The sequence below is a fragment of the Erinaceus europaeus genome, chromosome 11 (genome assembly GCF_950295315.1).
Source record: "Erinaceus europaeus chromosome 11, mEriEur2.1, whole genome shotgun sequence".
Lineage (NCBI taxonomy): Eukaryota > Metazoa > Chordata > Mammalia > Eulipotyphla > Erinaceidae > Erinaceus > Erinaceus europaeus.
The window spans coordinates 21,659,415-21,686,250 of record NC_080172.1 but is presented as its reverse complement, the minus strand read 5'-3'; the positions used below and the strand labels follow the sequence as shown (position 1 = coordinate 21,686,250).

The window sequence follows — 26,836 nt, the reverse complement described above, 5'->3', positions numbered from 1 at the left end:
GCACCTTTAGGGGGGTGACACAGGTGGCACGGAAAAAAATGTGAGCATGTGGCATCGTGCATTTTCCACAATGCATATACCTGCTCTTGGAGCAGGGCAGTCTGTTGGTTTAAGTTCAGAATGCCCATGTGTATGTGAGCATTAAGAGTTTTCTGCTTTTGCTAGCCCTCGCTGACTCGCTCAGCCAGCTGATCAATGGTGCTGGCTGCGGCAGCCGATTGAGATAGGGTAAGTCTGGCCACCGTGGCTGCTGTGGCACAGGCTGCAATGATGGCCACCACCACTGCCGTGACTCCAAAGTCCCTTTTCTGCCTGTAGAGCACCAATTCTTCTCTGTTCTTAATGACCGTCAGCGGAATGGGCAGGAAAGCTGGGATCTGCACTGTCATTGCAGAGTCTTCTTCTCTCCAGCAATTGCTAAGGAGACAAGAGCTGGAAGAGCAATTAAGCATCCCCCCCCCAAGTCACCCATATGGTTCCACAGTATGAAAAAGAAAGAGCTCAAGAGACAGGCCCTGTTCTTTATGGGCACTTGTGTCTTATGTGTTATATTTAATGTCTTTTCAAACCCTTCGGTCTCATTTCACATAGCTGTGCCATTGAATACTGACCCCTGCTGTAAAAGCATTGGTACCATGTCCATGCAGGCATAGGGCCTGCAGAGAAACATCCCAGAAAATGTAGGCACTTGTGCATTGGTGGGATTCCTGAAGGTGTGTGGGTACCCTCCAAATGTGGAATTTTTTGCAATCACCCGGGGGCCATACCACAGTAGGTCTACGGTACCTCTCTTGAATAGATCTCCCTCCTGGGTAATGCAGCCTCCCCATTGCAGGCTTTCCCTTACTTCAAATCTAGGGGAATAGGGCCCACAGCGGGGGGCCCGGCCGTGGTCCGGTATGGTAGGTGGACCGATTCTACCTAGAGCCACGGTTGATCAGGAACCAAATGTCATTCAACCCTCGAAACAGGCCGCCGCTTCCATTGTTGGAGAAGTCGCCCAATGAATAATTGGACAGGGCAAGACATGGTCCCAGGAAGGAACTATTACCGTCAAGCCATGATGTGTTGGTGGTACAAATGAAGCACAGGCTGTCCTATAACCAAAACGTATTGTTCACCAAATGGTTTTAGTGGGAGTATTCTGGGAGGCTGTACCTGTGAAGTTGGAGCTGTACACTGACGGGTATAGTGTGCTAGCGTGACCCACAGGCATCAGCATGGGGGGTTTCTTTACCAGACTCTACACCGTCTCTCCCGCCGTCATCACTGTTGTCAGCAGGGTTAGCAGCCATGTTCATGTTCCCGGTCCCTTCCTCATTCTCCTTCCTGGTGTTAACTGGTCTCACACAGTGGTCAGGCACCCAGATGGGTTTTTCACTTCCTGGGGGGAAAACACAAACAGCTTCCCTCACTCTTGCCAGGAGAGGGGTCGGTCCCTTCCACATCCCAGTTAGTAAATCCTTCCACATTACTTCTCCTAAATTGTCTCTTTGGGGACGCCAGTGCCTTTCCATGGCAGACCGGCCCTGACCATCAATTGTTAAAAAATTTCTAATGAATAAGACCTTATTTAGTAAGGACACTGGGAGGAGAGGAACTCCCCCCTTTTTATTTTTGACAGATCTTGTTTGAGCACAGCATGCATGTGTTCAATGATAGCTTGGCCAGTTGGATTATAGGGAATGCCAGTGGTGTGGCACACAGCATGGTCTTTACAAAAGGCTTGGAAACGTTGGCTGGCATAGGCCGGGCCATTGTCTGTTTTTATGTGGCCATGGATTCCTAAGTATGCGAAAGCAGCAACACAGTGGTTAATCACATCTTTAATTTTTTCCCTGGTGTGTAGGGATGCATACATGGCCCCGGAATAGGTATCTACAGAAACATGCATGTATTTTAGTCTTCCTGCAGGAGGGAAATGAGTAACATCCATTTGCCAAATATCATTAGGTTTCAATCCTCGGGGATTTACTCCAGTATGGAGGGATTTGTGAAATGGAGCACAATCCTCACATTGAGAGGTGATTTGGGTTGCAACAGAATGGGGGCAACCTGTGTGGTGTTGAAGAAAATGAGCATTAAGGTGGAATCTATTGTGGAGCTGAAAAGCATCGGCAATGGCATCACAGTGCAGGATCCGAGAGTGAGTGTCGGCTTACTCATTGCCAGCGGCTAGCGGGCCAGGCAGCTGAGTGTGGCCTCGAATATGACCCACATATAGTGGACACCGCCGGTCCCAAATGAGGTTTTGAGCCTTGCAAAGCAAGGTTTGAATGCAGGAGGAAGGGGAGATGTACAGGGCAGTTTCCAATTCAGGGACAGCTTTAGAAACATAAACACTGTCTGTATAAAGGTTTAGAGGAGTGGTGGGGTAGGTTTGAAGGGCAAGAATGAAAGTGGTGAGCTCTGCCGCTTGAGCAGAACTTGTTCCAACTGGTATTTTAATGATGGAAGCAGGGTGGTAAACCACTGCAAAACCTCGGGGGGAGGCGTCAGTTAAGACCATGAGGGCCTGAGCCAGCGGCTCTCTTTGAATGACTCTGGGAAAAATAACAGGGTGATTGATTAGGAAAGGCAACAGTGGGTGTTTAGGATAATGTGAGCTGAGAAGAGTGGTTGTGATGGCAAGGAACAACGTCCAATCATCGTCATATTGTTGCAAATGGGTGATTTGGTCATTAGTATAGGGGGTGATTATAATGTCCATCTCCTTGACAAAGGTCTGGATGCTCAATTTATGGGCTTTCCACAACAGCTGTAGGGTCATGTGATAGTATGGTTGAATTATCCTAGCCGGGGACGCCGGCAAATGGACCCACATTAGGGGCCCGTTCTGCCAAAAGGCTGCTGTGGGTGAGAAGTTAGAAGCAAAAACCAATAATTGGAGGGGTATGTCATAATCTATCTGCTGGACTCTGGCTTGAGATAGACACTCTGCCACCAGGCCCAAGGCATTACGGACAGACTGTGACAGAAGCCTAGGGGATGTTGGGTCCAGATCTCCCAGGAGCATGTCATATAATGCGCGCAATTCCCCAGTGGTGATTGCCAAGGAAGGGCATACCCATTGTAAAACCCCCAAGAATCGCTGCCAAAGTGCGTAAGGAGGAGCAGTTGACGGTCAATTTTTGGGGTCTTATCCCAGTTTCACTAATAGTGTGTCCGAGATAATGATATGGATATTTCTCCTGGACCTTATCTGGTGCTATGATCAGTCCGTTGATCTCTAGTGTTGTGTGTAGGGTTGCATAAGCCTGCCTAACCATGTCCTCTGTTTCAGCTGCCAGCAGGATGTCATCCATGTAATGGATGATATGCATCTGGGGGAATCTGGTGCGGATGGGGGCCAGCGCCTGGGCTACATACATTTGGCAAATAGTTGGGCTATTAGCCATTCCTTGAGGGAGTACCACCCACTGATATCTGGCCACAGGCTCCATAAAGTTAATGGACGGGACAGAGAAAGCAAACCATGGGCTGTCTTCCGGGTGCAAAGGGATACTGAAAAAGCAGTCTCTAAGGTCTATAATAATCATTGCCCAATTTTTCAGAATGGCGGTTGGGGATGGAAATCCTTGATGTAAGGGGCCCATCACCTGCATGGCCTTATTCACCATCCTAAGGTCTTGTAGGAGTCTCCACTTTCCACTTTTCTTTTTAATCACAAATATGGGAGTATTCCAAGGAGAGGTGGACGGAATGATATGTCCTGCCTCTATCTGTTCTTTAACTAGTTCTTGGGCTGCCTTAAGTTTTTCCTTATTCAAGGGCCACTGCTCCACCCACACGGGCTTATCTGACAGCCATTTTATGGGTATGGGTTTGGGTCGGGAGCATGGAACAGTGGCCCTCAGCAAAAATGGCTCAGGCCCTTTCTGTCTCCAGGATACCGCTGGATGGAAATATGCCCCTGGCTCCCCTTGTCAACATTCTTATCCTGCTGGGTGGTGATCACCGCGTCCATAGCATTGAGTATCTCCCGGCCCCACAGGTTTACAGGGAGTCCTTGGAGAACAAAAGGCTGAAAATAGCCTGAGTGCCCATCTGGGTCTGTCCACCTCCGGGAGCTTTTGCAAAGTAGTTCAGTGCCCACGCCCTGTAGGCGTGTCATGCTATCCTCCAAGGGCCATGAGGGAGGCCATGAGCCAGCAGAGAGGACTGAAACATCAGCCCCAGTATCCAATATACCTACAAATTCCAATCCCTCAACCTGCAGTGTAAGTTCTGGCCGATTGTTCAGCGGTGCAACCCAGAATGCAGAGGGAGGCCGTGAAGACCCGAAAGCACCCCCAGCTCGTGCAGCTCCCTTTATTGCATTAGGAGTGTTTAACAAAGGTATCAATAAGAGCTGAGCAATCCTGTCTCCCTGTGGGATGACCACCACCCCCTGTCTCACTGAGGCCATTATTTTAATTTCCCCAGTAAAGACAGAGTCAATTCTCCTGGATGTATAGTAATGCCTTTTAGGATAGTGCTGCTTCTTCCCAGTATCAGTCCCATGATCCCCTTAGGGAGTAGCCCCTTCACTCCTGTGGGCAATGTTTGCACTCCCATTATTGGTGTCAGAATTGCTCTTGCTGAGACGCAGAGGTCCAGTCCTGCACTCCCTGGGGTTGCTCGGGAGAGGTCCGCAGAGCATAAGGATTGCCCTGAGGAAGAAACTGTATCCTCCCGGACCCCGCTGACGGGGACTCCTCGGAGGTCAGCGCTCCATACACTGTGTTGGGGCCCTGGGGTGGGGCCCTCCTCCAGTTTCTGCACATTCAGGATTGGGCGGCCATTTATGTCTGTTCTGGAACGACAGTCATTGACCCAATGAGCCCCTTTTTTGCAGCAAGGGCACACTCCTGTCTTTCTGCCCCCACCACACAATGCTGCACACTCTCTTTTAAAGTGGCCAGTATTCCCACATTGGAAGCAGTTCCGGCCGCCACCTGTGGCGCCCCTGGAGACCTTGGTGGGGGCGGGTTGTAAGGCGGTGGCTATTACCTTTCCCTGCACTACTGAGCCATCAATGTCACGGCATGTGCATATCATTTGATTCGGGCTCTTCCCCCAGTGGGCCCTAAGGGCCTCTTGGCACCATCTATTAGCATTCTCATAGGCCAACTGCTGAATTACTGGCATAGCCGTGTTAACATCTCCAAAAATCTTCCCTGCCAACTGTATTAGGCAATCCACAAAATCTGCAAAGGGCTCGGAGGGGCCTTGAAGTACTTTAGACAAATGTTCCCCAGCCGCATACACCAGAGGTTGTAGTGGGGGAGCAGATGGCACCACCGGTGGGGCTGCATTCTCCGCCGTTTCCAGTTCTTTAATGCGGCGGCGGAGGTCTTTTATCTCTTGTCTCAATATGCCTTCCTCATCCTCACTCTCTTCCTCACTATCTGGAATCGGCCCTCCCCTGTCCTTCTCCCAATCCTTCTCAGGAGGTAAAGGCGAGGAGCGATCTAAAAGTGGACCGTTGCCCAGGGAGCGACGAGTCTCCTTCTCCTGTACCTCCTGCCACACTCCCCGGGCTGCTCCTAATTCAGCTTTTATTCTAACTTTTTCACTCCACAGTGCATCATTTACTAGCCTCCACAGCAAAAATGTCACTATAGGGAAGGCTTTAGAGCCTTGCTTATGGAGTTGTTTTTGCAGGTCCCTCTTTACCTGGTCCCAATAGGGAATGTTCAGACCTCTTCCCAAAAGGAACCAGGGGCTAGCTGTATTAATTATGTCCAAGAACTACTGTGCAGTGCTAGACTTAATGGCAGTGCCTTGTTGTTCAAGCAGCCACCTGAGCTGATGCCGTAGTTCTGTTCTGCTTCCACTGTTACCCATTTTCGTTTTCTGTTTCTGAACTCCCAATACACCGCCCGCCAGCCAGGAGGTGACCCCGTCCACTTACCCCTCGTTCCCGATCTCGGTGGGACCTCCACTTGTCACATCCAGCGCGACGGTGACGGCGAGACGGGAGAAGGGTGTCGGGATTGATTAACGGAACAGCAGACTCAGTTCATGGAGCAAGCAAGCAAGCCTTTATTTTTCTCTTGTCCCAGCTACTTATACTGTTTCAGGGCATGGGAATGCGGAACTTGTGGTTGGCTCTGCCAGGAAGTGTGGGCCTCCGAGAGGTCAGGCTGTTCTCAGCAAGCCTCTGTACTTTGTGTACTTCCTCTTGACCTCCCACAGCAGGCAGCTCTACTTAAAGCCCCAGGGCGGGAGTGTGAGGCCAGGGACCCTTGGTCCCGACAGAAAATGAACACAACATCCAGACCTGGATTTGAGAAAGCTCAGGCTGCCAGCTGGGACCTTTGACTAGGAAAAGAGGGTATGTATATGGAGAAGCACCCTAGCATGGAGTCTCAGAACGCAGACAGGGTTAAAGAGAGCATCTTTAAAGATAGTTAAAGTCCAAATAGTCCTAACAATATCTACATGTCCTAACAATTGCTACATGTTCCTCCTGTGCAGGTCTAATCAAAACACCTGCTATTCAAACTCTGGAGGTTAATCCTCGAGGTTTAAAAGCCAACACTCTTTGGCAAATTGATGTTACCCACATACCCAACTTTGGCAAACAAAAATATGTGTTCGTCTCAATTGATACCTTCTCTAAGTTTATGTGGGCTACAGCTCAGACTGGAGAAAACTCAAAAAAGCTTATAAGCCATATGCTCTCCTGTTTTGTTGTAATGGGCTTACCTCTTCAACTTAAAATGGATAATGGACCTGCTTTTACCAGCAAACTATTTAAAGATTTTTGTTCCCTCTGGAACATTACTCATACTACAGGCATTCCGTATAATCCACAGGGACAAGGCATTGTTGAGAGGGCCCATCAAACTCTTAAGACTCAATTAAATAAAGAAAAAGGGGAAATGTATCCCCCAATATCCAGCTGGCAAAAGCCTTAACTACATTAAATCTCTTTAATATTTACAAAAATTCAGACCAACCTCCTATTATTCTTCATTGGAAACACCACCCACCCTCCCAGCTATTAAAGTCAAATGGAAAGACCCACTTGATAAAATCTGGAAAGGAACTGACCCCCTGTCGACTATGGGGAGGGGTTTCGCATGCATTTTTCCACAAAATTACTCCAAGCCTGTTTGGGTTCCTGCCCGCCATGTCCGGCAATACCCACATGATGGTGCTGATATCCCTGAAGAACAAGAAACACTGAAAGAAGACTGGCTGCAAGAGGACTGGCTGCAGGATGCACCCCAGGATCCATAATACAGCATGGCAGAATCAAAATATATATATATGATTCACAGAACTCTTCCCCCCCCCCAATGTCTTATGCTATGACTGGCCAGTTGTGTTTTGTGAGTGTGTGAGTGAAAAAAAAAAATTGAGTGAGTTGAGTGACCAAAATTTTTTTACGACCCATTGTGCTCAGAGTACTCTGAAAGTTAACTGACTTTATATAAAACGGCTGGACGCAGCCATGGTTTCTGGAGACGTCCAGAAACAGTCCAAAAATTGTTCATTCCTCTTTTTGATTTATTTTTTAAGTCCTGATATAAATATGAAATGTTTAGTCTTAAACTGTGTGAGTAAAGATGGTTCAACTATGACAGCAGATCTAAATTCGCATTTGAAATGATATGTCTTATTAACAAGTTTTTCTCCTCCTGTGTGTTATAAACTATATGTTTAATATGCGTGTTTCAAGTTTGGTAAACATTAACTTAACAGTTAAATTGTAACTTCGAAGCTACATTCTTACGAGAAGAGGTAAAATCAATTCATTAAAGTAACTGAGTGTTTAAGGTAAAACTCTAAATATTCAATGTGACAATTCATCATCTCCTAAGTTAAAATACAAATCCTCTATACAGGACATTTTTGGAGGGCCCCCAAAAATGTCCTGTAAGCTATCTTGTGAAAATTAATCCACAACAAATTTGGCATCAATCTGATATTGTAAATGTACCCAAAAAAAAATTGTCACTAAAATGTGTTAACTCTAGTAACCTGAGTTTGCTTAAAAACCCAATGTAAAAATCAATATATGTGAATTAAGAATCAATATATGTGACTTAAATTCGGTATGAAAATTTTGCTATATAGAGACTGCTACATGAGGTCACATAAGATGACCTTTACACAAAATTATAAAGATACCTAAACCAATTATAATCATTGAGTTATCAATTGTAGTAAATTTCTAATTTGTTACAAAGTTTTTTCATAAGTAATTGACTACAGCTATGACAAGCCTTTGCATAAAGAAGCATCTGCTCATATAGAATCCCCAGAAATCCATCTTGGACCCCTGACCTCTGACATCACCCACAATTACAGCCATCCCCCGAAACCCATGATGTGACCTGACACGATCTGGAGAACCTGATTCACAGACTCCAAAGCACAAGACTTCCCTACTGCCTTTCTCTCAACCATCGGTGTCTGCTCTTCCTGCTTCTGTTTCACCCATCATGTTTTGGCGGTTCCAGGTCACTCTCTACAGAGAAGAAAAGTTCCAGTGGCTGTCCTCCTCCATCAAGATAGACGTGTGGCATTTATTTCCTGGCCTTTGACATTGGACTAATGCTTCTATAGAACTTGCTGGACACTCCCTTTATACTGCTGGACTTCTTGAAGAATGACTGTAGCAGTTCATAGAACTTTCTGCCAGCTGACTCAGGATTTTGCAATGCCAGATCACCCCCTCTAGCCCCTTGGCTTATCAGGCCCCCACTCCTCCACCCATCAGGTTCACTCTGTCTCTTGCTACTCTTACTTATCCCTCCCTGTCTTGTGCTAGTTCTTTTTGAAGACACTTACACACTATCATTCTGCTTTCTTCCCAACAGGTTTCTGTTCACCCCTACACTGCTATTCCCCTGACAAAGATGAAGCCTTTTACAGACATTGACCCAGTTATATATGGCCATTAAGTAAGAGGGAGATGTTGGGGAATTGTGAGGATATGGTTGAGCTTGGAAGGGCTTGAGCCTGAGGGGTGTGTCAATCCTGTTAGTCTCTCTCTCCAAGGAGAGGTTGAGCAATGAAGGACAGCAGAACCCCAGAAAGGTATGCCTCTTATCAGTCTCCCTGCCTCACAAAGTGCCCCACACTCCTGATACTATGGCAAATAGTTCAAAAGAAAGGGGGAGATGTTGGATAGTATGCCAGCTCCCCCTGGCTTCTGCTTAACCATATGCCTATATAGGGATAGATTTAATCCTATTAAAAGCTTTGGTCTATTTACATAAATCACTTTTACATTTACATAAAGCACCACACTCCCTCCAGGGCATTGGTGGTTTAGTGGTAGAATTCTCACCTGTCACACCCTGATCCTCTCCTTGTCACACCCTGATCTTCCACCAGTCACTTTTCACTCCACCCTCTCTATATCACATCCTGTTTCCACCCTACTTGGAGAGTATAAAAACAGCTGCTCTTCTGATTAAAGACACTTGGAAATTGCTTTCCGGCTCTGAGAGTTCCAGAGTGTATCTCCTGTGAAGTTAGTGCGGCACGCCTAGATCGGCTCCAGTTGAGTTCTCTCCAACCCAGAGAGCACTAGCTCAGGAAGAAGTACCCTCAGGCTATCCCGGCAGAAGTGTCTCTTTTAGGACTGGCAAAATAATTCACCTGGGGTGGGGGGTTACCTGCTTTCTCATATGTGCAACCACAACCATGTTCTAAGCTGGTCTTTACAACACTAGAAGGAACTTCAGTTCCCTCTTTCCTTTTGTCTGTCTCTGCCCCTTTCTAACTGAAAAAATCAACCTACAGTAGTGACGGCCCAGCAGTGACAAAATTAATTAATTAAATATCTATAGAATAACTACAATGAAATCTAAATATATACTTTATCATGTACAGCCATGAAAAGCCTTACATAAATTAATGAACTCAATGTGTATTTATAAGACAATACAAACCCATATAATTATAATCATATGACATGAAAAGCCTTACTTACATAGTATTCATCTCCAAGAATAGATAAATTACTTTTTAATTATTCACAATATACTTTCTTTCTCCCACAAATCCAAGAGGCTCACAGAGTTACTAAAAGTAACCTGTGACTTAACTAGCCAATTATAAGAATCTGGTCTATAAACATAGTAGAGAATTTTCTTCAAGAATGTAAACTATGACAAAATCAAACACCAAGATACTAGCTTCATTCAGGCAAACTCTTTCTCTAACCAGGGAAAGATGAAATTGGAAGAGAAAAAGCAATGATCAAACAGAAGACATGAGAACACTCCTATGAATACCAATGACAAAGCCCAACTTACTCCCAGAAGCATTCTTTGACAATTCAAAGGCACAAAACCTGCCAGTCAATTCAGTCTTTCTACCCATGCAGCTGGTAAAATCCTGTCAACTAAAAAATGAACCATAAATTATATATGATATATATATATATATATTCCTGAAGCAAAGATAAAATCAAAGGAAGTAGTATATTTATGTAATTCTGTTTGAGTAGTTAAAGGAAAGTTCAGGTTATCCTTACTAATTAAATTGAAAAGGTATTTTTTTTCTTTTTCTTTTCTAGTCAAAAAGAACTATTTAAGGGAATGGTATACAGAACTCTGTATACCATTGGTAGGTATTGTGTGTAATTGTGACCTTCTTATCCTATAGTTTTGCTGATCATTATTAAATCAATTAAATTGTAAAAAAAGAATAAGACATTTGTATTAGAGCCGTAATAATAAAGTTCTGTCTTAGACAAAGAAAAAAGAACTACTTAACCTAACACAAAGTTAAATATGAAGAGATACAATGTAAAGGGTAAACTAACATATTACTTTTCTCTCTCTTTTTTTTTTTATTCCTTCTCCGTTCCTTTTTTTTTCTCTACCAGGTTTACCTACCACTGGCGTTTGGTGAGCAAAGCTCCAGGATTCCAAGCAGTCTTTGTTTTTTGTTTTTTCTTTCTCTTTTGATAAAAGTTGAAAGACAAAGAGAGAACAAGTAGGGGGAGGGAGACAGAGAGAAGGAGAGAGCAGCAAAACTGCTCCACCACCTGTGAAGCTTGCCCCCTGCAGGTGTGGAACAAGGGTTTGAATTCAAGTCTCCAGCATGGTAACGTATAAGCTATAACCACTGAACCACCACTTGGCCCCCATATTCACTTTTTAAAGACTGGGAATTTTACTGTTTTTCCATATTTGAAAGTACTTTTGTACTGATTTTATATTTCTGGTGTGTGTGTGTGTGTGTGTGTGTGTGTGTGTGTGTGTGTGTGTGTTTTCCATTTGGAAGTACTGTTTTCATTATTCTTATTTGGATCCAGCTTTACTGAAACTGAGGAAAATAAACACAGTAATATTAAGCCAAACCTTCTTGAAGAACTAATCAGTTATTTCCTCCAGTTCTACTTTCAGTCTTTGAAAGAGAAGTTAGAATTTTAGCAAGAGAAAAATTTGCCACGTAGTAACAAGCAAGCAGTCTTCCCTGGAGATCTGCAGAGACTGGTCACTTATGTGAGGGAGCAAAGACCCTGATCACAGCGTGAAGGCTCACAGACGTGACACGTTCAGTGCCAAAGCAAGGGTTCTAATTAGCGAAAGATTCCGGTCCGACAGTAAAGGGCTTAACCTTCCTTCAGAAATAATGAACCAGACAATGTTTGAAGGCTCCAAGTAAGTTTTAGAGGAAAATATGGGGTGCTGGGAACTGCCTTAAATGTGTTAAGCTGACAGACACAGGTGACCGAACAATGAACTGTACCCTTGGCAAAGAAAGAGAAAGTACTTGGTGTATGCAAGTGTTCTCCAGCGAAACATTCCTCTTTCGCCCTGAATTAAGATGAAACAATGTGATAGGGTGCATTAGTGGGGTTAAATTATTTGAAGAAAACAGAACAGGGGATACATTTTATGTAAGAAAATAGAAGAGGGAAATTTTCTGAAAACTTTTCCCAGATCACAACTTTTATGATAAAGTAACTAACATCTCGGAACTTCTCTGAAGATCAGAGACAAATCTCAGTTTAAAGGCTAAAAGTTCATTAGTGAACAAAAACATTCTGTGATTAGAGTTACCTCATATGACGTGCAAGCCAAGAATCCAAACACTAAGTAGATGAGAACATATTCGCCTTGTCTTCTAATCTAAAGAAAAAGAAAAAAAAAAAGGTTAGTGCTCCCAAAAGTTGCGTACAAACATGATTTTTTTCACTTTTGTAACTCTCAATAGTAAGATATGTACCCTGGCTTTGTTTTTAATGTAACTGAATATGGAGGACTATAAAATTCATTTGTATTGTTCACTAAAGCAATACATGTGTTTAATACACTAAGTATAAGACAAGTAAATGTTCATTTTTCCTAGTTTACCTAATTATCTGTTACACCTAAAATAGCTAAATCTGTAGGATCTTAATAAAATGGCAAAAACACAGAGATAGAGATCAATGTGCACTGCATATGAAAACACTGTTTTATACATTCTCATAATGTTGTCTTCCATTTTTTATTCAAAGTTTTGAAATACTAAAATATTTCAGTAATAAAATATTAATTGCATTTATATCTTCAGAATTATAAACCCCAAGTAAATTAAGTTAATAAATCATCAATAATGATCTCAAAGTCCAAGAATTGGGGATAGAATTTTTTTTCCCTTTTGTTGTCCTTCTTGTTTTTATTGTTGTTGTAGTTATTATTGTTGTTGTTACTGATGTCGTCATTGTTAGATAGGACAGAGAGAAATGGAGAGAGGAGGGGAAGACAAAGAGGGGGAAAGAAAGGCACCTGCAGACCTGCTTCACCGCTTGTGAAGCAACTCCCCTGCAGGTGGGGAGCCAGGGGCTTGAACCAGGATCCTTAAGCAGGTCCTTGCGCTTCGTGCCACATGCGCTTAACCCACTGCGCTACCCGACTCCCTGGGATATAAATTTTTAATTGAAATACAGGTATTGTACAAACTTTCAAAAAGGTGGAAAATTCTGAAGCACAAAATGCTCAAATAATTCTACTTTATGGAATTGAAGGATTAAGAAATGTACATTCTAAATGCACTGTATGTTCAAAAATCAGCCTAAATTGGCCAACAGGACGCAGTGTTCAAGACAGGTTCCTGTGAACTAGTAGGTTACACAAACCACTTGGCAATTTAGAAAGACAAACTATACATGTCACAGGTTTTTTTTTCCAACAGATATTGATAGAGAACCCTCCTGAGGCACAACTGGCACCTCATACATTGAAAGAATACAGTGGAAGAGTAAAATATTTTTCAAAAGATAGCTAGCTAATGCAAACTACATTATTTGGAATAAAGTTACTGAATTTAAAAACCAATTACTTCTAGGGAGTAAGTATAAACACTGAAGAGCACCACAGGATTTCACCTAATCATAGTTTTCAAATTGGCTGTTTGAATTTTTTTTAATTTTTTTTTATATTTATTTATTTATTCCCTTTTGTTGCCCTTGTTTTATTGTTGTTGTCGTTGTTAGGTAGGGCAGAGAGAAATGGAGAGAGGGAGGGGAAGACAGAGAGGAGGAGAGAAAGATAGACACCTGCAGACCTGCTTCACCGCCTGTGAAGCGACTCCCCTGCAGGTGGGGAGCCGGGGTTCGAACCGGGATCCTTATGCCAGTCTTTGTGCTTTGCGCCACCTGTGCTTAGCCCGCTGCACTACAGCCCGACTCCCGGCTGTTTGAATTTTTTACCTTGTATTTTGTTTATCAACATTGTATCACCAAAGTCTGTATTTGGAAAATATATTGTGTAGGGCCAGGTGGTGGCAGTGGCGCAGCTGTTTGAAGGCATATGTTACAACGCACAAGGACCCAGGTTCTAGTCTCCAGTCCCTATCTAAGAGGGAAAGCTTTGCAAGTGGTGAAGCAGTGCTGCAAAGTGTTTCTCTGTTTCTCTTCCTCACTATCTCCCTCTTCCCTCTCGATTTCTGTCTCTATCAAATAAATAAAGATGGAAATTTTTTTAATGAAAATATATTATTTTTTGATTTATGCCCAGAGAAGATGACAGCAACTACCACGTTTTGGCAGATCATATAATTAAAATAACAATATATTAAGTTAATTAATTTCTTTTTTTTTTTGCCTCCAGGGTTATTGCTGGGGCTCAGTGCCTCCACTGCTCCTGGAGGCCATTTTTCCCCCTTTTGTTGCCCTTGTTGTTGTAGCCTTGTTGTGGTTATTATTGTATTTGTTGATGTCGTTCATTGTTGGATAGGACAGAGAGAAATAGAGAGAGGAGGGGAAGACAGGGGAAGAGAAAGATAGACACCTGCAGACCTGCTTCGCCATTTGTGAAGCAACTCCCCTGCAGGTAGGGAGCCAGTGGTTGGAACTGGGATCCTTATGCCAGTCCTTGCACTTTGCCCCACCTGCGCTTAACCCTTGCACTACCATCCGATCCCCAGTTAATTAATTTCATAGTAATATACATATACTATTTTAGAAAAATAGTATATTTTTTATTATTGTTTCTTCTACAAGAATCTAAGCCTTACTCTGAAAGAAATTTCCATCGGTTTTTAGCATGCACATAATATTCTATTATATTTCATATTTATGAATAACTAAAACATAATGGTAAAAATTGAAAGAGATGTCAGTCAGGGAGATAATGAAGCATTCTGCACTGGCCTTTCAGGCCTTAGGCCCAAAGTCCCAGATTCAATTTCAGGCATCACCAAATACCAGAACTGAGCAGTGGTCTCCTCTGTCTCACTTTCTCTCTTATTAAAATAACATAAATAAATCTTTTATTAATAAAAGAAAAATCTGCTGAAAACACTTAGAATCACATATTATTTTTTAAATAGTGTCCAGAAAGAGTTTACTTTTTTCTTTATAGAAAGTTTGACAGAGGGGCCGGGTGGTGGCGCACCTGGTTGAGCCCACGGTCCCCACCTGCAGAGGGAAGCTTTGCAAGAGTGGTGAAGCAGTGCTGCAGGTGTTTCTCTCCCTCTCTATCTTCCTTTTCCCTCTTGATTTCTGGCTGTCTCTATCCAATAAATATAAGAATAAGAATAAGAATGAGAATAAGAATAAGAATAAGAGACCAGACAACCAGGCCCCTCAGTATCATCCTTAGCCAGAAAATGTCCTCTCCATGCTAGAAAAGTCTCAGCACCTGGGTTTCCCTCCCTGCATGCCCTAGTTCACCACTCTCAGAGTATTAATCCCAGAAGTAGATCTGGTAATTTCCATCTGAACTGATTCTAACATGAAACTTATACTGCCCCTTTTTTAAAATTTTTATTTATTTATTCCCTTTTGTTGCCCTTGTTGTTTTATTGTTGTCGTCATTGTTGGATAGGACAGAGAGAAATGGAGAGAGGAGGGGAAGACAGAGAGGGGGAGAGAGAGAGATAGACACCTGCAGACCTGCTTCACCGCTTGTGAAGGAACTCCCCTGGAGGTGAGGAGCTGGGGGCTTGAACCGGGATCCTTACTCTGGTCCTTGCACTTTGCGCCACGTGCGCTTAACCTGCTGCACTACCTATACTCCCTCTACTTCCTATACTGCCTCTTATTTAAAGGAATAAACATGGATTAAATGTTTAGCCTGAAGGTGCTGGAAACAGATTTGAATATGACTTGGAGCCAAAAAATTAGACTAGGATTGGGACTGTAAGAATTTCTATGTTCTCTATGCTTACCAAAGCACTGAATTTTGAAGTAACTATTGAAAAGCATAAGGGCCATTTTTGTTTTAATCACAATTTGATAATTAAGTATTAATTATGCTATGAGTTGAAGCTTACTGAAGTTGAATACTCCAAAATGTTTGGTAAACTGCTGATAACTAATATATGTACTACAGAGTAGAACAACTGAAAAGATGGTGATGAATTGTATGAAGAATAAAACTGAACCCCTTCTAGGGCCGGGTGGTAGTGCACCGGGTTAAGCGCACATGGGGGTAAGTGCAAAGACCAGCGCAAAGATTCGGGTTCTAGTCCCCACCTCCCCACATGCAGGGGGGGGTCGCTTCATAAAGGGGCTGAAGCAGGTCTGCAGGTGTCTATCTTTCTCTTCCCCCCTCCCTGTCTTCCTCTGCTCTCTCAGTTTCTCTCTGTCCTATCCAACAACAATAATAATGACAGGAACAACAACAAAATGGAAAATAAATAAATAAATAAAAACATTGCCTCCAGGAGTAGTGGATTCGTAGAGCAGGCACTGAGCCTCAGCAATAAACCTGGAGGAAAAAAAAAATTGAACCTCTTCTTCCGAACTATGCCTCTCTGTCTCAAAATAAACTGAAACAGCCTTCATTCAATGTCACATAAGAGATACCACCATAAAGACATAATGGAGCACAAACATACAATGGGCAAGGACCCAGGTTTAAGCCTCCCGTCCCCACCTACAAGGGAGAAACTTCACGAACGGCGCAGGTGTCTCTCTTCCTCTCTTCCTCTCAAACTCCTTTTGCCCCCAGAATGTCCCTTTGTCCTATCAAATAGTAAGTAAATAAATAAAATTTAAAAGAGGGATTTAAAAAATATGCATGGGGGAGGGGAGGGGAGTCGTGGCACATCTGGCTGAGCACACTTGTTATAAAACTCAAGGACCGGAGTTCAAGCCCCTGGTCCCCATCTGCAGGGGGAAAGCTTTGCCAGTGGTGAAGCAGGTCTGCAGGTGTCTCTCTGTCTCTCTCCCTCTCTATCTTCCCGTTCCCTCTCAATTTCTGACTGTCTCTATCCAATAAATAAAGATGTTTTAAAAAGTATGCAGGAATGAGATCCTTACCAAATTTTCCTTTTTTTTTCTTTTTTTTTTAAACTGGATAGGACGAAGAGAAATTGAAAGAAGAGAAGGAGATATAGAGGGGGAGAGAAGGATAGACACTTGCAGACAGGCTTCCCTGATGGTGGAGCGTCCCCCCCTTCAAGTGGGGTTGCGGGTGCGTGAACCTGATTCTTGTGTAGGTTCTTGCACTTTGTACTGTGTGTGGTTAACCAGATGCATCACAGTCTGGGCCCTCCAAATATTCTACAGTACTTGTCAGCCAGCTTTTCATGATTTCCACTCTTGTTTCAAGTTCTTATTTCAGGTTCACAATCCTCGATAGTTTCCTACTTTAAGAGAGGATCCATACCACTCCTCACTGAAGTAATTCTATGGAGTAACCTTCTCTCTTTTGTTCATTTGCTTTTGCTTTTCTTTATCCTTTTCCTATTGATTCATTCTGCCACCAGGGTTATCACTGCAGCTCCACACCTACACCATTTCTTTGCTCTTGCAGAACGCCCCCCCCCCTTTTTCTTTCTTTCTTTCTTTTTCTCTTACTGTAGGTAGAGGGTGAATGTCAGAGAAGTGAGACACCATAGCACTGCTCAACTACTCATGACTCCTCCCCTATACAGGTGCTCCCACAGACTGGTAGAGGATTGAACCTGGAACCTCAGGAATGATAAAACGTTCACTCTACTAGATAAGTTACCTCTTGGCAACATGGGCATTTTCTTTTTTTCCATTAACACGCCCACATTTTTATGATTTTACCTATTAGCGTGTATGTGTGTTGGTGAGGTTGTCTGTTTTTCTTTCCTTCTTTGAAACAGGTGTCTTTTTTGATGTTCAGTGAACGTTTATTGAAAGAATAATTCATATTCTGATCTACCATCAAGCTTTGTACGCATGTCACATTGGGTTTTGTGATGTTGATTTAAACTATACTGGATAACCTCACTTATAAATGGGACTTGGGAGACAAAGCAAGGGAGCAGGCAGAGTGAAGCATAATAGTCTTCTGATTATGTCTGCAAATCTGTGCTTACTAGAATTGGGATGGCAAGGGAGGGGGACACAGTTGGTATTCGTGAAGAAGTGAATCAGTATTCCGTTGTGGAGAGAGAGTAGCATTTTGGTGATAGATGAGGTGCGCTAACAAGTATTTGGGGGATATGTGAAATAGTGCACTTAAAATTTATGTGAAACAGCATTTCTTCCATTTACAAAATCTATGCACCTCAGACTCAAACATGAGAAGAATTATTTTCTTAGCTTGTCTTTCGCTGGTTGGTTTGATTTTTAGGTTATACGTGGCAACCTCTAAGAAACTTTAGAAGTTTCCTTGAAGATTAGTTTCCTATAAAAACTCAATACTTAGATCACCAAGCTCAGAGGTGCAAATGAGTATATGCCCCGCAAAAATCCTACGGAGATTTATTTGGATTGGGCCATACTACATCATCGCATGCATCTTTGCATGGTACAAGCTAAATGGCTTGAGCAGAATTACATTGGAAATAGGAGTGATGTCAACTATATATATAATGCTGTCAAGAAAAGGACAGCAGAGCCACTGGCCAGCAGACCACTACTATAAGAGGGTATGGCAAGGCCCCAGATGTTGAGCATTGCTGTTTCCGTATCAGATCAAATGACAGCATCCACTTTGTGAGCCAACTCTAAACATAATGTTAAAGGAATTTCTGTTCCCTTGGTTGTATTAGTCGTCTGTCATTACATAGCAAGTTAACACAGACTTACTAAGCTTAAAACAACAGGCATATCTTGTGTGACAGTTCTATAGATAGATAAGAAGCCTGTACCTGGCTTAACTGGATACTCTGCTTAGGGTCTCACAAAGTGAAAAATCAAGATGTCCTCTGGGCTTCATGCTTATCCAGAATTCCAGCTATATCCAAGTTCATACAGTTATAGCAGAATTATAGTTTCTTGTAGTTGTAAAATTGAGGCATTATTATTACTATTATTATTGTTGTTGTTGTTATTTTACTGGATGTCAAGTTGACATCCAGGCTCTTATACCATGACTACACATCCTCCCCCTTTTCAAATCCAGTAGTATAGAATCTTTCAGGTATCAAATCCCTCTCACATTTCAAATTTGTCTCCTTTGTCTCTGATCTCAAAACACAGATTTAAAGGATTCATCTCTGATGACCCAGGTTTACTATTATGACTTAGATTTACTATTTAGGATTTTAGTTATCTCTTTAAAATCCATTCACAGCACTACCTAGATTAGTGTTTGATTGAATCACTCAGGGAAGTTACATGTGTGCTCCAGGGGTCAGAAATGTTAGGAACCATCTTAGGGTCTGTCTCTCAGTCTAGTATATTTAAGCTTTTCTTCAGGACAGAAAGAGTGAGAGTGAGCCTAAGGGAATGGAGAAGGTTTTAATTTTTCAACAAATCCATTTAATTTGTAATATCACACACACACACACAGTAACACAAGGGGGATAGTCTAACTTTTAAAGTATCATGAAACACACAAATAAAGAAGTAGAAGAAGAGGCAAGACAGAAGGTTGGACTCTTATTTTGAGGGTCTGCTTTTGTTTGTTTTATTTTGCTTTGTTTCTGGCAAGTCAAGTGACAAATCTGGAACCTTAAATAAAATGTTTCTAGGAGGGAAAGAAATTTTATCTTTCAGAAAGAGGGGACTCAATTACTAAATTTAGAGCATAGGTCAAGCTCTTCCAATACTTCCTTAGAAAATAAAAAATGGAAAGCCAAAGAAACCTTCCCTGAAAATCCAAATTAAATATTAGTTTTTATGGGAGTTATAATTATCTTAAATACTTTCTGGGTAAAAGCATGTCTTGTTAAATGTCTCAGCTATAGAGTATATTTTTTAAAAGAGAATGAAGAGAATGAACCATTTTTAGTCTAAAATAAACATTTTCTTAAAATTCTCTCTGGATCAATGATGTAAAAGTGAAGCATTGCCCTCTAGAGGAAAAAGAGCTTTCAAGTTCCAGCACCAATTTCATGATGATGTAGTACTGCTCTATGCATGCAATCCTCCTAATTTCAGATTTATATCCCTCAAGGCATAAAAAGGGAGAAAGAAAATAGTGTTGGTGTAGGGAGTACTAAAAACAGTTTGATATTATCATATTTTTATTAGTGATTTAATAGTGATTAACAAGACTGTAAGAAAACAGGGGTAGAATTTCACACAGTTCCCACCACTAGAGTTCTGTGTCCCATCCCCTCCATTGGAAGCTTCCCTGTTCTTTTTCCTTCTAGGAGTATGGACCAAAATTCTTTATGGGGAGCAGAAGGTGGAAGGTCTGGCTTCTGTAATTGCTTCTCTGCTGAACATGAACATTGGCAGGTCAATCCATACCCCCAACCTGTAGAATCAGTTTATAACAGCAGCCACAGAAGCATTTCAGCTGGTTAGAGCACATGAAGTCCTAGGCTCAATTTCAGGTATTATACATAATTAGCTTTCTATCTATTTCTCTATTTTTCTCATAAAGAAATATATCTTTTAAATAATAATAGTTCTTTAGCCCTGGGTAGATAGCAGAATGGTAATGCAAGAAAAAAGAAAGAAAGAAAAATAAAAAATTAATTATTAATAATAATATATTTGCATGCAATTAATACAGTGGGGATGGTATTATGAAATGGATGGCTTTTCTAAATGTGTGTAGATTTAGTCCACTACATATTTCCACAGTTGTTACAGCAATAGAAGCAAGTGTAAATATGGAATTTATATTAAATTTTAAGGTAAGGTGAGAAACAAAATTAACCCACAAAATTTTGCTACCATATATAGAGTTAATATTTACAAAGTTTAAAGGCAAGTAAGAAATAGAATTGAGGACTGAGGAGATAGCATAATGGTTCTGAAAATAGCTTTGGTGCCTGAGACTCTGAGATACTAGATCCAATCCCCAGCACCACCATAAGTCAGAGGTGGGAATAAAGGGAGATAGAAAGGGAAGTTTGGAGGAGAGAGAGGAAAGGGAAGGGAAGGGAGGGAGGGAGGGAGGGAAGGAGGACTGGAGGGGAAAAAGGAAGGGGAAAGAAGGAGGGAAGGAAATTTCAATGGCTAGATTTGGCAATCCATGTCAAGAATTTCACCATTGCCAGAAGCATTATCAACATGCTTACATTATCCTAGGAGTCAAACTCAAAAACTGAAGCAAGTCATTTAAACATCTGAGTCTTGGTTTTAATATAACCTAATCATATATTTTCAAATAATTCTCCCAGAATCATAAGCAGAAAGGGTTATGGTGCACTTCTGTCTCATCCCAGCTTCCACCCGAGCACTTTTATCTCACCTTCGGGTTAGGGTAAACATAAGTGATTCCAGGGTTTAGAATGGAAGAAAGGGAAGAGGACAGACGGAGGGAAGGAGAAAGGAGGTTGGGAGAAGAAGGGAAGAAAGAAAGAAGGAAGGAAGGAAGGAAGGAAGGAAGGAAGGAAGGAAGGAAGGAAGGAAGGAAGGAGGGAAAGAAGGGGCAGGAGGGAGACACTCTGGAGGAGCCATGGAACAAAGCATTAGACTCTCAAGCATGAGGTCTTAGGTTCATCTCCAGAATCATATGTGCCAGAGTGAAGCTCTGGTTCTCAGAAAGAAAAAGAAAGGAACAAAGGAGGGAGAGAGTGAGGGAGGGGAAAACGGTGGGGGATGGATGAAGAGAGGGAAGGAGGCAGGGAAAGGAAGGAAGGAAACAATGAAATAGTTCACTTGGACAGTGAGTTGCTTTGTCCTGTGCATGACCCAAGTTTGAGCCCAGTTTCCAATGCCTTAAAGGAAACGTTGGGCTCTCTCTCTCTCTCTCTATCAAAAGACAGAAAAAAAGGGAAAGGAGGAAGATGAGAAGAGAATAAAATATTCTGAATAGTGTAACTGTATTTCTGTTCTTTGTCTATCTTCTGATGTGGCAGCAGCAAGAATCTAGCTGCCTCAAGCTAGTTTCTAAAATAGAGATCGTACAAACCCAAATCTGAGGGGAGTTAATGAAAACAGCTAAGATATTATGTGTTTTTAGCATATAATCCACACTATAGAAAATTTCCAAAACATACACAGAGTACAACACTATTTTATAATGAGGGTCTAAGGACTAAGCACTCTATATGATGTAGATTTTTTTTTTCTTCCTCCAGGGTTATCACTGGGGCTCAGTGCCTACACTACAAATCCACCAGTCCTGGAGGCCATTTTTTCCACATTTTGGATAGGACCGAGAGAAACTGAGAGAGGAGGGGAAGATAGAGAAGAGGAGAGAAAGACACCTGCAGACCTGCTTCACTGCTTGTGAAGTGACTCCCTCCCCCCACGGCCCCCGCAGGTTGGTTGTGGGGGCTGGAACCAAGATTCTTGTGCAGGTCTTTGTGCTTTGTACAATGTGTGCTCAGTTCCCTTATGTAGATTTCTTTACTTGACAATGGAATTTTTCTTTGGGGGGGGGCGCATATAAGCTCCAGCCATTTCACACTGTCTTTCATAATTAGACTGTCCCTTTTTCCTGTCTCACACCAAAATATCATAGTCCATTTACAGAATGCCAAGTATGTTGCACAGGAGTAGAAGGAGAGGTCATATTAAACTATAAAAGAAATTGTCAACAAAGTTTGGGGGTTGTTTCTGCTTTTTACACTTGGAACTTGAATTATTTCTTAGAGATGAATCTTGTACCTCTGAAGCTCGTGAAAAAAAAAATTGGGCCCTTAATAAGATCTTTTTATAAATTAAATGCCTAACAAACACTATAATAACTTGGAAAAAAATCTTTGGTCCATATTCCCAGAGGGATAAAGAATAGGGAAGCTTCCAATGGAGGGGAGGGAACATGGAACTCTGGTGGTGGGAATTTTATGGAATTGTACCCTTCTTATCCCACAATCTTGTCAATCACTATTAAATTAAAAAAAAAAATTAAAAACTTCTTATGTGATAAGGACACCAGGTTTAAACCTGGATCAAATGGGGGCGGGGTGGTGGTGCACCTGGTTGAGGGCACATGTTACAATGCTCATGGACCTGGGTTCAAGCCCCTAGTCCCTACCTGCAGGAGGAAAGCTTCATGAGTGGTGAAGTAGGATTGTAGGTATCTCTCTTTCTCTCTCTCCCTCCTTCTCTAACTCCCTTTTCCTCTTTATTTCTGGCTGTCTCTATCCAATAAATAAATATAACAAAGTAAAAAAAAAACTATCAAATGCATAACAAAACAGGCACCCTCTTAGGTAAGACATCTTACTAGCTCTGTGTTCATCATTTTATGGGGTGCAGAAGTTGGAAGGCCTGGCTTCTGTAGTTGTTTCTCTGCTGGACATGGGCATTGACAGGTCGATCCCTAGCCCCAGCAAGCTTCTATCTGGAAAGTTCTTTAGTTAAATACTGAGCCTAATGGAAAAGTCATTTAGTTGTGATTACTACACAGAGATAAAGCATTACATGAAAACATCATATAAAATATGTATAAATTGAAGGCAGAAAATTTGAAATACAACTATGATTGAAAATGTCAGTCAAAATCTTAACATTTCAGTGGTAATGGAATACTAAAAGAACTTATGTAGGCCCAGGTGTATATATATCAAAGGCACACTTCTCATTCCTTTTGATGTGATCCCAGCAAAACACACATGTGCATACACACACACACACACACACACACACACATACACACACACACACACACACACACACACACACAAACACCACACATTCAAAGAAGAGAAAATAATTCTAGGTAGTCTGTAAAAAATGGTGACTTCACCGTTTTCACCGTTTTCAGCCGATCTTGGATGGACCTTGAAAAAATCATGTTGAGTGAAATAAGTCAGAAACAGAAGGATGAATATGGGATGATCTCACTCTCAGGCCGAAGTTGAAAAACAAGATTAGAAAAGAAAACACAAGTCGAACCTGAAATGGAATTGGAGTATTACACCAAAGTAAAAGACTCTGGGGTGGGTGGGTGGGTGGGGAGAATACAGGTCCATGAAAAATGATGAATGAAATAGTGGGGGTTGTATTGCTAAATGGGAATCTGGGGAATGTTATGCATGTAAAAAAAAAAAAAAAAAAGAAGTAGAAACGCAAAGCAGAAATTGACTGAGTTTGGAGTATGGCACCAAAGTAAGAAAGCAGAAGTATACTAGAGTTTGCAATGAGTACCTCCCTAATACTTCCTCTCCACTTTTCCAAGCTTTGGGTCCATGATTGCTCAACAATTTGTTTGGCTTTGTATGTTAACTCTCTTTTCAGTCACCAGGTTCCAGATGTCATCAGGATGCCGGCCAGACTTCCCTGGATTGAAGACACCACCAATGTGTCCTGGAGCTCAGCTTCCCCAGAGACCCATCCTACTAGGGAAAGAGAGAGGCAGACTGGGAGTATGGACCGACCAGTCAACGCCCATGTTCAGCGAGGAAGCAATTACAGAAGCCAGACCTTCTACCTTCTGCAACCCTCAATGACCCTGGGTCCATGCTCCCAGAGGGTTAGAGAATGGGAAAGCTATCGGGGGAGGGGGTGGGATATGGAGATTGGGCGGTGGGAATTGTGTGGAGTTGTACCCCTCCTACCCTATGGTTTTGTTAATTAATCCTTTCTTAAATAAAAAATAATAATAATAATAATTCTAGGTAGTGCCATTTGGTTAAGTATGTAATAACTAGGTAGCATATCCTCTTGCATAAAGATTGTAATATAGCTACTTGCCTTCAAATTGATGATACTCTCTAGAATATATTTACGTCAGAAGCAAAAAGAGTTGCCTTAAATTTGTGACCCTATCTAGAATATTATTATGTCCAAAGGAAGAAAATACAAAATTCCTAACAATCTATTAATATTGCTCTACCTTATCTTTAAATGTTCTTATCAACAAGGACAATGCACAAGTTTATACTTAGGAATTAAAGTAAAACATGAACAAAGAGTTTAAGGAAGTGAAGGAATGTGAAAAATTATATTAGAAACTAAGGCATTTTATAATTATACTAAATTTGGATTTTCAGTGGTCTGATATAAGAATGTTGTGTTTTGTGAATAATGTTTTTCATTGCTTTTCAATTTCTACATATTTATTGCATACAAAATAATGAACTTTTTAGTTAGCCTAACCAAAGTAAATAACTGTTTTATTCATTTATTTCATGTGTGGTTAACATAATGAATAAAAATGTGTTCTAAGTGCATGAAGGCAGATTCAAATATTTAATCCACAGTTGCCAAAACTAAAGTTATTTTCCTTAAAACCTGTGTAGGTAGGACAGGTCTGTTTCTTAAAAATGAAAATTTCGTGTTCGTTAGCTTTCCTTACTAATAATGCAGTTTTAAGTTGCAAAGCTCTAAAAGCAGCTGCTGCCTGAAGCCAAATTTATCAACTCATGTTTCTCAATACACTAGTGACATTACGGTGTTTATCTCATTTAACTAGTGAAATTCTGCAACCCTTGACTTCCAAAATACTATGATAGATTTATAAAAACTTTCCTGCACCACTGCCATTATTATATACAAAATCCAATCACCAAATAACTTAAGTTATTCATAAAAGATTATGGTTATTTTCCTTTAACATTTCTAAATACAAAATAGAATATTCATTTTAGTCCATAAGTGTCAAAAACATGGAGCTCGAAGATATCATGTTAGGTGAGATATAGGACAGAGACAGAAGCATGAATGTGGAATGATCTCACTCATAGACAGAAGTTGAAAAACAAGATCAGAAGGGAAAACTCTAAACAGAACTTGTACTGGAGTTGATATATGCACCAAAGTAAAAGACTCTGGGGTAGGGGGCAGGTTCAGGTCCTGGAACAGGATGGCAGAGGAGGACCCAGTGGAGGCTGTATTGTTATGTGGAAATGTTATGCATGTACAAGCCATTGTATTTTACTATTGACTGTAAACCATTAATCTCCCATTAAAGAAATTAAAAATATATTTTTTAATATTTATTTTATTTATTCCCTTTTGTTGCCCTTGTTGTTTTATTGTTGTAGTTATTATTGTTGTTGTCGTTGTTGGACAGGACAGAGAGAAATGGAGAAAGGAGGGGAAGACAGAGAGGAGGAGAGAAAGATAGACACCTGCAGACCTGCTTCACTGCCTGTGAAGCGACTCCCCTGCAGGTGGGGAGCCGGGGTTCGAACCGGGATCCTTATGCCGGTCCTTGTGCTTTGCACCACCTGCGCTTAACCCGCTGCGCTACAGCCCGACTCCCTAAAAATATTTTTTAAACACTTTTTTTTTAAGCTACCAAAGTTATGCTGGGGCTCCAAGCCTGCATGATTCTACCACTCCTGGTAGCCACTGTTTTCTTTCCTCTATATACTGAGGGTAAGAGACAGAGGAGAGTAGAAGGAGACAGGAAAGAGACTATCTACCTGCACCCTACATCTCTATGTTTGTATTATGTATTACTTTTATTAACAAAAAATATCAAGGAATGTGTTGGCTTTCTCCAGATCTTCTGAATCCCCATTTTACTGCTGACAGTGAAGGTTAATGTCAAGTATGAGACTATAACAATATAGGGTGTTTTTTTTTATTTATATTTATTTTCCCTTTTGTTGTCCTCGTTTATTGTTGCTGTAGTTATTATTGTTGTTGTTGATGATGATGTCATCGTTGTTAGATAGGACAGAGAGAAATGGAGAGAGGAGGGAAAGGAAGACAGAAAGGAGGAGAGAAAGATAGACACCTGCAGACCTGCTTCAGCAGGTGGGGAACCGGGGGCTCTATCCTTGCCAGTCCTTGTGCTTTGCACCACCTGAGCATAACATGCTGCTCTTATCACCTGACTCCCAACAATGTGTTTTATAAAAGAAATTGAGGCTATTTTTTGGATAGCCTAGAAAAGATAAAACTTTTTTCTTTTAATTTTTCCCTTTGTTGCCCTTGTTTTTCATTGTTGCTTTAGTTATTGTTGTTGTTGATGTTGTCATTGTTGGATAGGACAGAGAGAAATGGAGAGAGGAGAGGAAGACAGAGAGGGGGAGAGAAAGACACCTGCAGACCTGCTTCACCGCATGTGAAGAGACTCCACTGCAGGTGGGGAGCTGGGGGTTTGAACTAGGATCCTTACTCTGGTCCTTGAGCTTTGTGCCACCTGCACTTAACCCTCTGCGC

General features: G+C 41.6%; 1 long non-coding RNA gene across 1 annotated transcript in view; it reads right to left on the bottom strand.

Annotated features, from left to right (window-relative positions):
* LOC132541315 (uncharacterized) overlaps positions 1-26,836 on the bottom strand; it is a 114,715-nt gene that overhangs the window by 78,117 nt on the left and 9,762 nt on the right. Inside the window, exon 2 of the long non-coding RNA XR_009552478.1 lies at positions 12,021-12,089. This is a non-coding gene — a long non-coding RNA (uncharacterized LOC132541315). The remainder of the gene's footprint in view (positions 1-12,020; positions 12,090-26,836) is intronic.